The following is a 15,158-nucleotide window of genomic DNA, read 5'->3' on the forward strand; positions in this document are numbered from 1 at the left end:
GGACCAGTTGCTCCTTCGCGATGTGATGCTGGGCAAATCACTTAACCTTGTAGAGCTTTGTTCTCCTCATTTGCAAAATGAGGGTGAAGAAGACGAGCTTTCAGACCCCTGCCAGTAATACAATGCTCAGGTTCGTATTGGTGAAAGATCAAAATTCAGACCACAGCAGAATTTGGCTACAATGGACCATGTCCATTTGGCTACGGGGACCATGGCCCAGTAACTCATGAATACGACTTTCGTTTCACCTCAAAGCCTGGATAATTCCATCCCAACCCTGCAAGAGCAAGTTAACAGAGCCAGTCCTTCAGTAGTGCTCAAAATCCTCTAAAGAGTGTGGTATTTAACAATCAAAATTAAGTATCCCAATTCTTGACAGTAAACAGCAAACTGGGAGAAATTAGTTATTATTAGTTAGTCATAACAATATCAAAGTTTTACATAGCACTTACAATATATGCTAGGCACTGTTCTAAGTAGTTTATATCATTAACTCGATGATTTCTCACAACAACATGGGAAGGTAAGCATTGTACAGCTAAGGAAATAGGCAGAGAAAAACAAAATAATTAGTAAGTGGCAGTGCAGGACTCTACAAAGGCAGCCCAGCTCCAGGGTCCACGCTCTGGACCTCCACACCACCCTGCCTCTCTTGGATAATGGTGTCACAAATCACAGGGTCATTCCCTAGATGGCCTCAGTGGTAACTTTATTTTTAAGTCTCTGGCTCTTACTACTTCTTTCTCTCTGACTCTCCCAGACTCTCTGGCTTCGCTCATTTTCTAATCTCTGGCAGATTCAGCCCACAGATTTCTTCAGAATGAACTCCTCAAATACTCCAAGGAGAGGAGGCCCCTGAAGCCTCCAGCCTTCTGATGGGCACTGCTCAGCCTCAACAGCCTTGTGCCCCTGGGCAAACTTCTTGGTGTGGCCTGAGACAATGTCCTACAACCAACCCTCACAAAGTAAACAAAAGTTCATCTTTCTTAAACCCAGGGAGAACTCTGAGGCAGCCAAAGGAGAAAAGAAACATTTCCCCAAGAAAAACATTTGATGAAGTCAGATAAATTGAGATTAAGCTTTTGTAAAAGTTTGATGGCAGAAATGGTGCAACACAATGGTCTGAAAATAGGACTTGGGCTTTGTGAGCTGCTTAACCACTAAACTTCACATTCCTTCTGCTTTACTCTTCTGTTAGGATGGCCAAAGCCACCAAGAGGAAAAAGAAGAGTGTGGTGAACCTCACAAATGTATTGAAAAAAGGAGTAAGTAAATCAACAGAAATGTGAAGACAAAAACCTTCTCTAAAAATATGATATTCTCTGCCTTGCTCATTTTTATTTTTTTATCTTAGGTACAAGAGAAGTGGGGGTAGTGAAAGAAAACACCAAGAAGATCAAGGAAAACTCATCAGCCTGCAATGCTTTTTCACTTCCAATTCTGGGCCCATAATTATATTCTTCCCCCAAAATAATGGCTTTCAAATGCCACTACTACCTAGGCTGAGAGTCAAGGGAAATAAATGATATCATCATGGGGCTTAACTTTATTACATGTTCATTTTATTAAATTTACGCACATCAGAAGCATAGAAAATTAACCAGACTTCAACATTCATTTAAAAAGAAAAGAATTACACAAGAAAACCCCATCATCTTAAATCTTAGTTTTAATTTCTTCCTACGATCCCACAGAGCTGGTAAGGAAAACCATGTTTCCATCATCTGGATTTATAAACTAGCTCCGATCAGCCGTGGGATGACGAGTTACTCACACCGCAGCCCTCTGCCTGCTGCAACACGCAGCATTTGGATGTATGGAAGGCAGGATCTTCTTATTTGGGTGTTACTTCTTATTTGAGCCAATCAGAAGTCCAGGTAGGTTGGGAAGAAGGGGGAGGTGAGGAAAAGGCAATTGAAGCCAGGAGGAATCTCACACCCACGCCACACTGCAGTCACTGCACTGCCTGCTCCCCGACACAGGGAAAAACACATGAGTGCCCCTGCAAGCTGGAAGACAAAACACCCAAGAGGTCTATTCTATGGACTCAGTCTCACCTGAGGATAGAGGTTTTTGTAATTCTAAACAAGATGAAAACAAAAAGACATGTACTAAATACCAGAGTGGACAGGACAGAGTTTCATATGAGCTCAAGCAAACAACACAGCTTGTTTGAGGGCAGCTAGAAATAAAAAACCCTCTTTAGGGACAGAAAATAGAAGGAAAAGTGGGATTTCAGTTCTTCCTTAAATGGGCATTATCTGGCAAATGTCGAGTATCCTCCTAGGAGTAAAAGTCTTTGTCTACCATTTTTATAAAAAGAAAAGCAGATCTTTAAACAATTTTTGCGGAAACTTCTTCCATTCTTCTGTTTCTGAAATAATGCAAAAGACTGATTTTTAAGATTTTTTTTTTTAAGTAGGCTCCACACCCAGCATGGACCCCAATGTGAGGCTTGAACTTACAACCCTGAGATCAGGACCTGAACTGAGATCTAGAGCTGAGCTGAGATCAAGAGTCAGACACTAAACCAACTGAGCCATGCAGACATTCCTAATTTTTAAGATTTTAAGTAAGATCTTTAATGATCACACAAAGTTACAAGAAGCCTGAACTGGTCCAGGAGAATTAAAGAGAGTAAACATTCAAATTTTAACTTTTGAGGTTTATCAGAGGCCACAGGAGCTTAAATGAGGTCTGGACTTCTAGTTTTTCTCCGAAGTGGTTTTATACTAAGAGCTCCAGGCCACTGAAGTCTAGGAGCCAAAGGTAATTTTCATTTATCTATTTGTTAGTAGAATATAAGTAGTGCAATGCCTAGCTCAAAACATACCTGCTGAATGAGGAGGGCTAAATGAAAAAATAAAATTTGCCTCGAGGAGGGCCAAATGTTGGACACAACTATGCTACATAAATAACAAGAAAAAAAATCCTATTAATATTAGTTTGGCTTGTTATAGGCAGAAATTAGAAATAACCCTGATGCCCTTCAACAGGTTAACAGTGAAACTGTGGTATATCCATATCATTAGATATTACTAAGCAATAAAAAGGAACAAATTATAACTACATGCAGCAAGTTGGGTGAATCTCAAGGAAATTATGCTGAATGTAAAAAGCCAATCCCCAAAGGTTAAACACTGTATTGTTCCATCTATAGGACATTCTTGAAATGGCAAACTATAGAAATGGAGAACAGATTAGTGGTTGCCAAGGGGTTAGGGATGCAGATAGGGGAGGTAAGAGGGAGGTGGATATGGTTATAAAAGAAAAATGGGAGTGATCCCCGTGGGGATGGAACCAACGAGTATCTCCGTAATGGCGTTGGATACCTGCAATAAAATTGTATAGAACTTAATACACACGGGCACACATGATATTGTGCACACATGATATTAATGTCAATACCCTGCACTATAGCTGTCCAAGATGTTACTACCACTGAAGAAAACTGGGTTAAGGGTACACAGATCTCTCTGTATTATTTCTTATAATAGCATAAGAATCTACAATTATCTCAAAATAAAAAGTTTAATTTAAAAAAATATCTTCAGGCAATCTCTCCTCTGCCACCATCGGAACCACTAATTTGAGGCTGTGTGTGTGTGTGTGTGTGTGTGTGTGTGTGGTTAACACATGAAACCTTTCCTAACCACCTACAGAGATTCCTCTCACCTCTAAACTCCCAATGTACCAATTGTTTTTATCACCCAATCTAACTACTGTTCTTTCATTAAGGATAACATATACCCTCTCAGTGCCTAGTACAATGCTGAGTCTAGAGACTGAATAAAAGTGCTTTTAATAAATGAGTAAGTGAATGAAAGAATGTATACATTTTCTACTCCCTATAGTAAAGCTGGATAAACCAGAAATTCACAATGCTGCCACTCCAATTTTCTGAACTTCAAGAGGTCAGGAACAGCTGTGCCCACTGCCTTACAGGCCTATTGCAAAATTAAAGTCATCTGCATCTGGGCTACAGTAGCAGTAAGACACATAGATTTTGTCAGAGCTGCACCGATTATTTGCTGTGTGACCTTGTGGCAGCTCATTTCTCTGAACCTCAGTTTTCCCATAGTAAAATGGAGGATAATACTTATTTTTGCAAGGTGACTATGTGAATGAGACATGGTGTACATAAACAGCCAAGCTCAATGCCAACCTACATAGAAGCTCAAGAAATGTTTATATCCTGACACGGTTACTTCTAGACACTAATGTTCACTTCATAATTCAAAATGGTAGCCAATTCTAAATTTATGTCTTTTTAAATAAATAAGCAGAGTTCCCTCCATGTAGCACCTTTCTCTGAAAATCAGACTTTGCTTCCATTTACAATGGCAGAAGTCACATGGAGAAAGTAAATGGAGCTAGAGGGTGGACTAAATAGGAAGAGACCAGTTTGAGTGGAATCTAATCAGGGCACTTATGGGTAGCTGTTATTGTACTGCAAGCCCCTCTTCCCGTAAATCACTACAGAGGGCTTGTCTTGGACTGGCTCCCCTCCCCCACAGTTCCATGCAATGGTCCTGCCCAAAGGCAACTTAGATATAGGGGAAGACACCCACAAAGCCTACTGAGCCCAAAAATGGTAGGCTGGTGGTCCTGAAGGGAAGAAGGGACTACCTATGTTTATTTTCTCTGCTAGGGAAGTATTTGTTTTCAGAGTAAGTCTACTGCTTCCTTCTTAGGGCTGGGAGTGCCTTGATCCATTCTTACCCTGAAGGTGATAACTTTTCCCCTAAGTGTGCAGCTGTCTGAAAACATATTTGCTCTGGATGTGTCACGGGGTCATGAGGAGTTCTCTGAGAAATACTTTACACATGGGTGTCTCCAAGCCCAGGCAGTAGAGATATTTGCTGATCCATGAGGCAGAGATAGACAAACACTGGATATGGTTCCAGGGTCCAGGTTTTAAAAGAATATACTAGCTCAACTGGTCAGTCAACAGCATTTTAAGCCTCGATTATATATTTGGCCTCTGCTAGAAACTGAGGAAGAAACATGCATGACCATGACAGAAAAGGTCCCCTTCCTTTAGGGAGCTCATATCTAATTTCACATACTCACATGTGTTTGCTTAACTTTCACCATAATGATCTTGCATGACACAACAGCACATTTTGTCAAAGCAAAGGTCTTAAAAATAGGTAGAACATCATTCCAAGCATATCCTCTATAACTAACAGAAGCATATGAAATAAAATACAAAGATATGTATATAAAGGTGTGTCCATCTTAAACAATGAAGGTATGACGTATCCCATAGATTTCAGAAAAGATGAATGGCTGTTCAGAAGGATTATAAATTTTAAAGCTTTATGAGTTTTATTCTTTTCCTTATTTATACAAGGAATGGTAGCATATACTTACTAATTAATTACTATGGGCCAGGCACTATACTAAGCCCTTCAAAGAATCAGCTCATTTAACCTTCAAAACAATTAAAAGTGATGTACCTAACACTTTTTCTATTTTGTAGACAAGGAAACTTCAGCTTTTAAACACTAAGGATATAAAACCAGAATCATCTGATTCAGGACCAGTATTTTTGACCTTCACAATAAGCTCCACTATTATACGCTTTCTTGTTGTAGAGAAGGACAAGGTTATTATTGCTATTACTGAACTAAGAAAGTATACAGTTTTGATCTTTCAAACATATTTAGGTTGCACCACACAAACTGTCAATATACAAATATTTTGTCCCACAGAAATGGCAATTTTACTTGGTTCAACCTAATAAAATATGAAGACACAGAATGGCATGTGCCTAGCCCCAGCACAGACCCTAACTAGCTGTATGACTTTGGGCAAATCATATAAGATTTGTATCTTCACTTGCTTGACCACGTAAAATGAAGACATTGAGCTGAATGCATCTTTAGTCCCTTTCCATTCTATAATTACAAGGGAAAAGGGGGAGAAGCACCATAATTCATCTGCCCAACAATTATTTATTAAGTGACTACTACCTAACACTGCTTTCTCTTTCTTTCTAAATTCATCTGCATTGCAAGGACAGACTCCCAGCAGCTTTCTCTGATTCCTGGGTTCCCAAATGTTAGAGAGAAAGAACAGTTTGAAGATCCTGCTAGTCCGCTATTTAGGGAAACTGAGGTGTGCCCTATGGTGTTGGCAGCTCCTGCCCCATCACACTTTCACAGCAGATGAGAAAACCAAAGGACCCAGAAATCACTTTAGGATAAAGAGGTGAAGTATGGTGTGGAAGAAGAAATGGCGAACAAATATGTATCTTCCAAGGCAAAGAACTCTCAGTAAATATTCTGGCTCACAGTGACTTCCAAAAAATATTCCACTCCTTTCTGAACTTCATTTGCACCTCTTCAGGAAGACATTTAAGTTTATTTTAGTTTAAGTTTAAACTAAGTTTAAATTTAAAACAAAAGAACAAACAAACAAAAACTCCAGAAAAGAAGAACCCTCAGCTTTGCTGGATAGAGCACTTGAGAACCTAGTCCCAACCTTTGTAATGATTGAGGACTGGGAGTGGAGGGTTTCAGAAACACCTACTGCAGGCCTGGGGACTGATTCCATACCTGGCTGTGCTATGTACTAGCCTGGACTTATTATTCAACTTGCCTCTGCCTCAGTTTCCTCATCTGTAGAAGAAAAACTGGGATAAATGATCTCTACACAGCCCTTTATCTATGTTTTTACCATCTAATCTGCCATCTGCTCCTTTTGCCCTGCCCACTGTGAACACAGCAAACAGCTGTTTTTCACCACGCCTACAATAGCTCTTTAAATACATACTTGAATACTCGTAAGAGTGCCCACTTCATTGCCTCTCCTCTGGCCTAAATCAAAATCCTGGATGAAATGGGGTTAGCAAGATATTGAGAGTAACTCATGTGGGGTCACATGCCTACACTTTTGAGCTCATAAGGCAGAGAATACATGCAGCAAATACTGTTTGCTTTCTCAACTTCTTCAAACTGAGACCCAATACTCTCAACCTGATTCCCTGGGAGTTCTACCAGCTGTTGTAGAAATACAAAAGCTGCAAGAAAAGGGGATTAATAACTCTGACATGCTGACAGTCTAGTTGAGATCAAATGTACACACAGTATGTAACTGGTGAATTCTATAGGACAGATTATTGTCATGTGCTAAATTTTGGTGGATATCCAGTAGGATTCAAAGAAAGCCAGATGAACAAGGTCAGATGATGGGTAAAGTCTGCTCCAGGGAAAGCCTATTGTTCTGTAGAAGATTAAACTCTTTGAATCATCGAAAATGACTTAACTTGCCAGGGAAACTGTGACACCAACCCAGCCTCTAGTGGGGAGTGGTGTTCAAATTAGCGGTGAGGCTGGGCTCTACCAATAGAGCTCCCTCAACCCACTCTTTTGGAATAGTTCAGAATCAGCTCTCTCACAGAGCAGTGAAGGCAGCTGATGGCCTAATGTCCTTTGCCCTTCTGTCTTCTATTCCAAGTCAGGGTTGCTCATTTCTCTCTTAACCTATAGCTTAATCTTCTAGTCCATTTAAAGCAAACCATCTTTAAATGGGGCTCCTATGAAATGTGTCACTCTAAGTACCTTCAAGTCTCCAGAAGGATTTTTTTTCCTCTTCAAACAAATACCTTTTAGAAACAATAAACCAAAGAGACAAAATGATTTCACAAGAAAAATAATCATAAAAGCAAACTGTTTGTTAATAAACTGTATCCCCCCAACCCAGATTCTTAGTTTCAGAGTTTGTTTGTTTGTTTTTTACCTTTCCTCTTCATTACAAAATATAAATACTTAGAAGGGAGGAAGTCATTTGACAATTGTTATTAATCAAAGTCTATGTTTTCGGGATGAGTCGTTTTATTTTGAGACTGAATTTAAAACCTTCTCCAATAGACAGACATGGAGAAAAGTTTCAGCCACCTCAAATTTTGATAACATTCATGAAATGTAAACTGATATATCTCATAACCAGTGTTTTATAAACTTGTCCTTAAAAATCAAGGGCATGTTCTCAACACTTTCTGTCATGGAAATTGTTCCAACAGGCAAATAAATAGGCATTTCCGTGGATAAGGGCTCACAGCTGTCACATTATTTAGTTCTGCACAAATGAAAAGTCCTATTACCAAAAAAAGGCTGGAGAATCTATGGCTGGAAGCTGGAAGCAATTTCATTTCACATTGTTTTAGTCAGTATGCTCCCTCAATACAGATATGAATCCTGCAAAATATTTAATTAAAAATAACTATGTGGTCTAAAAAACAAGTCCAGCATAACTGGAAACATGTCAAAATGAGAAGTTATGCTCTGCCATCTTTAAGTGATGATGCTATACAATTCATTAGAGAATAGAGCTTACAGTTCCTCAATCCCCATGCTCCAAAGACTCAACATTGCAGATTCAAACTCTAAAGGACAATAGAACAAGTAGTAAACCTCCTACTTCCTCAAGGTCACAGAGTAGACTTTCATAGCCCCAAACTCAAAAGAACCCAAATTCCCAAATAGACATCATGTATCTCTATGAACTGGCTCCCCATTGAGGGAACTTGAGTTTACAAAGTCTAATCTGCTTATGTGGGCTTGATTTCTACTATTTGGTAACTTGAGGAAAGGAAAAAAAAATCACATTATTAGGGAGGAGGACAAGACTCAAATTTGAGTTCTCATTTCTTTCTGATAAAAATTTAAATAATTATTTGAGGTTTACATAGAAGCAAAAGAAAAAACAGAATTTCTAGAAATTGCTCCAGGAATTCATGAAAAGTGGAGTTCTTCATCCGTATTTTCCTTTTAATAAAAAAATCAAGAAATACCAAGAAATAGATGGCCTTTAAAAATGCCGTTTCCCAGCAGAGAAAAACAACTATCATACGATTTCTCTCATCTATGGAACATAAGAACTAGGATGATCGGTAGGGGAAGAAAGGGATAAAGAAAGGGGGGGTAATCAGAAGGGGGAATGAAGCATGAGAGACTATGGACTATGAGAAACAAACTGAGGGCCTCAGAGGGGAGAGGGGTGGGGGAATGGGATAGACCGGTGATGGGTAGTAAGGAGGGCACGTATTGCATGGTGCACTGGGTGTTATACGCAACTAATGAATCATTGAGCTTTACATCAGAAACCGGGGATGTACTGTATGGTGACTAACATAATATAATAAAAAATCATTTAAAAAAAATGCCGTTTCCCTCTAATGATTTTTGACATGAGCACCAAGACCATTCAGTATCAAAAGGACAGACTTCTCAACAAAGGATCTTGGGAAAACAGGATAACCACGTGCAAAAGAATGAAGTTGGGCCCTTACCTAACACCATATACGAAAATTAACTCAAAATAAATCAAAGACCTAAATGTAAGACAAAAAACTAAAAAACTCTTGAAGAAAACACAGGGGAAAACTTCATAATATTGGATTTGGCAGCGATCTCTTGGCTATGACACCAAAGGACAGCAACAAAAGATAAAAAAAAATAGACAAATTGGATTTCATGAAAATAAAAAATTTTGTGCATCAAAAGACACTATCAACAGAGTAAAAAGGCAACCCACAGAATGGGAGAAAATACTGAAAATCATGTATCTGATAGGGGATTAATATCCAGGATATATAGATAACTCCTAAAATTCAACAACAACAAACAACCCCAATTCAAAGTGGGCAAAGGACTTGAAGGGACATTTCTCCAAACAAGACCTACAAATGGCCAATAAGCACATGAAAAATATTCAACATCACTAAACACTTGAGAAAGTTTAAATTAAAACTACAGCAAGTTATCACCTCACATCCATTTGAATGGCTACTATCAAAAAACCCAGAAAATAACAAAGTGTTGACAAGGATGTGGAGAAACTGAAACCTCTGCGTACTGTTGGTGGGAGTCTAAAATAGTAGAGCTGCTATAGAACACAGTATGGCAGATCCCCCAAAAAATTAAAAACGGAATTACTATAAGATCCAGTAATTCCATTTCCAGGTACATACCCCAAAAAATTGAAAGCAGGGTCTCAAAGACGTATGTGTACACCCATGTGCATAATATTATTCACAACAGCTAACACATGAAAGCAACCCAAGTGTCCATTGATGGATGAATGGATAAGCAAAATGTGGTATATACATACAACTGAATATTATTGAGCCTTAAAAAGGAAGGAAATTTTGGTATATGCTACAACTTAGATGAATTTGCGGACATTATACTAAGTGAAATAAGCTAGTCACAAAAACAGAAATACTGTATGATTCCACTTATATGAGGTACTTTGTCAAATCAGAAAGAGAGAAAGGAGAATGGTGGTTGCCGGGGGCTGGGGGTAGGAGAGAACAGGGAATTATTATTTTGTGGTTATAGAATTTCAGTGCAAATGTGACTTAACCAATGTGAGTTCACTCCTTGGTGAGTCACAGAGACTATACCAGGTGAGTTGTCACACAAAGAAAAAAATTTTATTTGCAGGAGCGCCTGGGTGGCACAGCGGTTGAGTGTCTGCCTTCGGCTCAGGGCGTGATCCCCGCGTTGTGGGATCGAGCCCCACATCAGGCTCCTCTGCTATGAGCCTGCTTCTTCCTCTCCTACTCCCCCTGCTTGTGTTCCCTCTCTCGCTGGCTGTCTCTATCCTGTCGAATAAATAAATAAAATCTTTAAAAAAAAATTTTATTTGCAACAAATAAGGAGATCACGTGGAATAGCTTCCAAAGCCGTGACTCTGAGAGTGAGAGAGAGAAAGAGAATGGGTACCTTTGGTTCAGGGTTAGGATGAATATTCAGATAGGAAAGCTCTGTCATCGTATGTAGAGGCAGGCATAAGGGCGTACCTGTGACTTAAGGAAACATGCCTATACATATATTGTATGTTATGTAAATGAGACGGGGGCTCCTCTTTGGGCAGAGATTTTAGTATTACAATGAGGTAAAGGCAACTGCCGGTCATTCCAGGGGTCACTCCCCTGGATCCATTCATCCATCAGGGGTTTGGCTCAAAAGGTCTGGGTGGGGACGCCTGGGTGGCACAGCGGTTAAGCGTCTGCCTTCGGCTCAGGGCGTGATCCCGGCGTTATGGGATCGAGCCCCACATCAGGCTCTTCCGCTATGAGCCTGCTTCTTCCTCTCCCACTCCCCCTGCTTGTGTTCCCTCTCTCGCTGGCTGTCTCTATCTCTGTCAAATAAATAAATAAAATTAAAAAAAAAAAAAAGATCTGGGTGGTCTGGGTCAGCAGGTGTCATCAAGGCAGTCGGCATCACCTGAAGGGTGGTTTCAGGTTTCATTTGCCTGAGGTAAGAGGAAAACTGGAAAGAAGAGTTGAAGGAAAAACGTTAAGACAAAGGTTAGTGAGTACAAGCAGGTGGTCAGTAAAGATGAAGTGACAGAAAGAGTTATGGAAATGGATGGTGGCGATGGCTGCACAACACTGTGAATGTGATGCCACTGTACACGTAGGAAAGGTTAGAATGGTAAACTTTGTATATTTTACCAAAATGTAGAAGAATGCGGAAAATGCCTACATTCCTATTTCCTTATAATACCACTAAGAAGAGGTTAAGTGGCTGTCAGGTATCCACGTTTACATTTCCAAATTACCACTCACGCAAGCGACTTAGCCTCTCAGTTCCTCATCGGTAAAATATTTATGTGAAAGTGTGAGGTGCCGATGAGATGAGTCTGCATGTTAAAGCACTTAGTCTAGCGGAGTAAACACTACATATTCGCTGTTTGTGTCTATCACCACCACTAAATCTATTCTCTGTAATCTAAATAAAATTGCATCCTACCAAGGAGAAACCATTTGCATTTCATTCTCTGAAAGATGGTGGATCGCCCGCCCCCAGGTTCAACACCTGATCGAACAATAACTGAATATTCTCTTCCTTGGCCAGAGCACACTCATGGCAACTGCGCCCCTTGGGCAGCAAGAGAAGTAAGATACTTACACCCGATCACATTCATTCAGCAAACATTAACCGAGCACCTAGTCTGTGCCGAGCTTCGTACCAGGGCTGATTTTATTTGTTCATGGTCAGCACTGGACACTGCCGTCTCTGGAACCCCAGCCCTTGTTTCTTTACTGAAGTGTGCTCATCATCTAAAAGAAATGTTGTATGAAAGCATTTCCCAGGATGAAATTAACAAGAATACCAGAGGGCACCCCCAACTGCCCGTTTCTATTTTCCTCCCTATAGTTCTATTAATAAAAAAAAACAAAAACAAAAAACTCCCCATTTACTTTCAAATTTAATGAAGCCAATTGTTTCCGGTTAAGTTTTTGCCTAAAATCTGTCAAGAAGAGAGACTTCAGGCCAACTTGGCAAAACCACAGAGCAGACCCTCTCCAGCCTTCCCTGGGCAGGCACAAGAACAGAGGCAAGAAGGCCGCTGGTGCTGTGCGGGGAGACCCGGGACCGGTTAGGAAGGGCACACACGTGTACAGAGCGTGCACAAAAGCTACCCTCCTCTCAAACTTCCGGCTGGGCACCAGCAGCGAACACTTCTTAAAACTTAACATTGACGGAGGCCCAGATAAGATTTAGCCACTTGTTAAAGTGATAGGGTGATGAAGTGATACGATGATTAATTATTATTTTATGAAGTCACACCATGTGTTCAGGCAGCACAGAGGTAAAAAAAAACAAAAACAAAAACAAAAAGCACTGCTTTGGGAGTCAGACCTGGGCTTGAGCTCCAGGGCTATTTCATAGCTGTGTGACTCTGCGAAAATATTAACTTCCCTAAGTTTCATTTGTATATGGCTTAAAATTCCTGCCTTTGAGGGTCTTTGTGGGGATTAAAGGAAATGATTCACACCACACACCTAGCTGAAGTCTGACACAACAGAAACCCAACAGGAAGGACACTCTGCCCACCCTTTATTTTCAGGCAGGAAACATGTCACAAGGAACTCAAATCTAGATTTAGAGGAATAATGAGAATCAATCCCAGGCAAATATTGCCCCTAATTTTTCTAAGACTCTAGTTCTGACAGCTGATGTTTTGGGGACTCTGACAGTACTTGAGATATTAAAAAAAAAAAAAATCCAAAAAAAAAATCTTCTCCAGTAGCTCTTTCTCACCCAAATTTTATAGTGGGCAATCAAGAAGCCTTCAGCTTTATTCCACAGAGCACCATATAGATTCGCAAGGCCATGTACATACTGATCTTATAAACTGGGCTCCTCTTATATGTAAAAACCAATAAGCTGAGTCTTTCATATCTCTGAAGTCTTGGCGAAGAAAAGAAAAGAAAAGAAAAGAAAAGAAAAGAAAAGAAAAGAAAAGAAAAGAAAGAACAGAAAGAAAAAAGAAAAGGATTGGCTCTGCATCTGTGGCATTTTGTTAGGAGTTAGTTGGACAGTTAGGTGGTCAGGGTCCCCAACAAGAAAATACAGAGTCGGGACAGCTAAGATAAAACAGCACTGACATCCTGTTTTGCAGCTTAGACAGGACCGCACTGACATTCTGCTTTGCAGCCTTTGCAGAAATGACTTCTGCAAAACATCCTAAAATAAGACAATTTACCACAAAAGCATTTGTCGATATCATGGGCAAGGAGCAGGTAAGACCTAAGCCTCCAGATATCAGCAAAAAAAGACCTTCAGCACGTGGACATTAACCCAATAGGTAGACAGATAGGTGATCAAAGCCGTGATTGGCACAACTCAGCACACCCTGATTGCTTAAGAAAGTTCCTCAAAAGAGCTCATAAAAACCCCTAAACTTAGAAACTCCAGGGGTAACCCACTGGGGCCCCGCTCCCTCTCCAGGAACTTTATACTCTTGCTCAGTAAACTTTGCTTTGCTGCCCACCACTCTTCATCTGGTCTACCTCTTCATTCTTTGAAGTGGCACGACCAAGAACCCAGGCGCTACAGGGACAAAAATCCCGTACCAATTTCATAGTATGTTGAGGGGATCCCCAAGAGCTACCTCAGGTTTTGATGCTTTACTAAGAGGACTCATAAGGCAGCATACAGCCATACTCACAGCTATGAGTTGTTACACTGAAAGGATACAAAGCATAATCAGCAAAGAAAGAAGTTGGTTGGGGCGAAGCCTGGGGAAAACCAAGCATAAGCTTCAAAGATTCCTCTCCCAGAAGAGTCACCCAGGACACACAAGTTCTGACAGCATGTGTGAAATGTTACCAATCAGGGATCTCATTAGAGATTTGTGCCCAGGATTTTTATTGGAGACTGGTCAGGTAGACACTATCTGCCTGGCATGTACCCAAATTCCAGACTCCCCGAAGGAAAGCAGGTGCTCGGCATCAAGTGCACTGTTTGCACAAACCATGTAGGTAGAGTGAGCTACTCTTACCATTTAGAGGCTGCAAACCCTTCTCAAATCCAAGTTCCCAGACACCAGTAAAGGACCAAGCGTGCAAGCAGGCCTTTCTAAGGATAAGTAGTCTCAGGTTTGCTGTGGGAATTCTTTCCTGCACACAGGGGAACAAAAATCTAAATATTTAATTAATACCTGCCCACTGACCACTAAATTCTCAGAACCAATTGATGTATTGAAATCCTTAAACACACACACACACACACACACACACACACACACACACATAGTGAGCGTAATTCAGTGCTTCAAAATATATGCATTCAGCATATTTGTACTGTGCCAGCCTGTGCCCCAGGCATTAAGGAAATAAGTCCCTTAGTCCCCTTCCTTTAAGAACTTTCAGACCAATAGGAAAGATAAGAGGAGTACGTAAAGAGTGAAAGCACAGGTTGGCATGCTATGATGGCCATAAAAGAGGTATAAACTGGGTCAGGTAGTGAAGGGAAAAGAAACTTCCTGCTGTGATGAACCAGGAAGATTCTGGTAAGAATTGCCGTAGAGCTGCAGTTTTAAGGACAGATAGGATTTGGGAGTAAGTAACAGGTTAGGAAGAGCTCAACGAGGAGAATAAAAGTATCACTCCAGCCACAGGAAGCTCCATGAACAAAGTACAGAGGCCACTAGAAGGAAAAGGGAATATGATTTGAACAGAAGACAAGGTTGAAAGAAAGAGGTAATAGATGATAAGAGTTAAAAACAGAGGCTGGAGGGGCCTGAGTGGCTCAATCAGTTAAGCGTCTGCCTTTGGCTCAGGCTATGATCTCAGAGTCCTGGGACTGAGCCCCGCATCAGGCTCCCTGCTCAGCAGGGAGTCTGCTTCACCC

General features: G+C 40.5%; 1 protein-coding gene and 1 long non-coding RNA gene across 8 annotated transcripts in view; one reads left to right on the plus strand and one right to left on the minus strand.

Moving 5' to 3' along the window:
- LOC103675345 overlaps nucleotides 1-2,292 on the plus strand; it is a 72,939-nt gene extending 70,647 nt beyond the window's left edge. The window contains exons 2-3 of the long non-coding RNA XR_571817.2: nucleotides 1,199-1,265; nucleotides 1,355-2,292. This is a non-coding gene — a long non-coding RNA (uncharacterized LOC103675345). The remainder of the gene's footprint in view (nucleotides 1-1,198; nucleotides 1,266-1,354) is intronic.
- Nucleotides 1-15,158, minus strand: part of SYTL2 (synaptotagmin like 2) — a 121,265-nt gene that overhangs the window by 92,694 nt on the left and 13,413 nt on the right. The window lies entirely within an intron of this gene.

This window comes from Ursus maritimus, unplaced genomic scaffold, assembly GCF_017311325.1.
Source record: "Ursus maritimus isolate PB19 unplaced genomic scaffold, ASM1731132v1 scaffold_16, whole genome shotgun sequence".
Classification (NCBI taxonomy): Eukaryota; Metazoa; Chordata; class Mammalia; order Carnivora; family Ursidae; genus Ursus; species Ursus maritimus.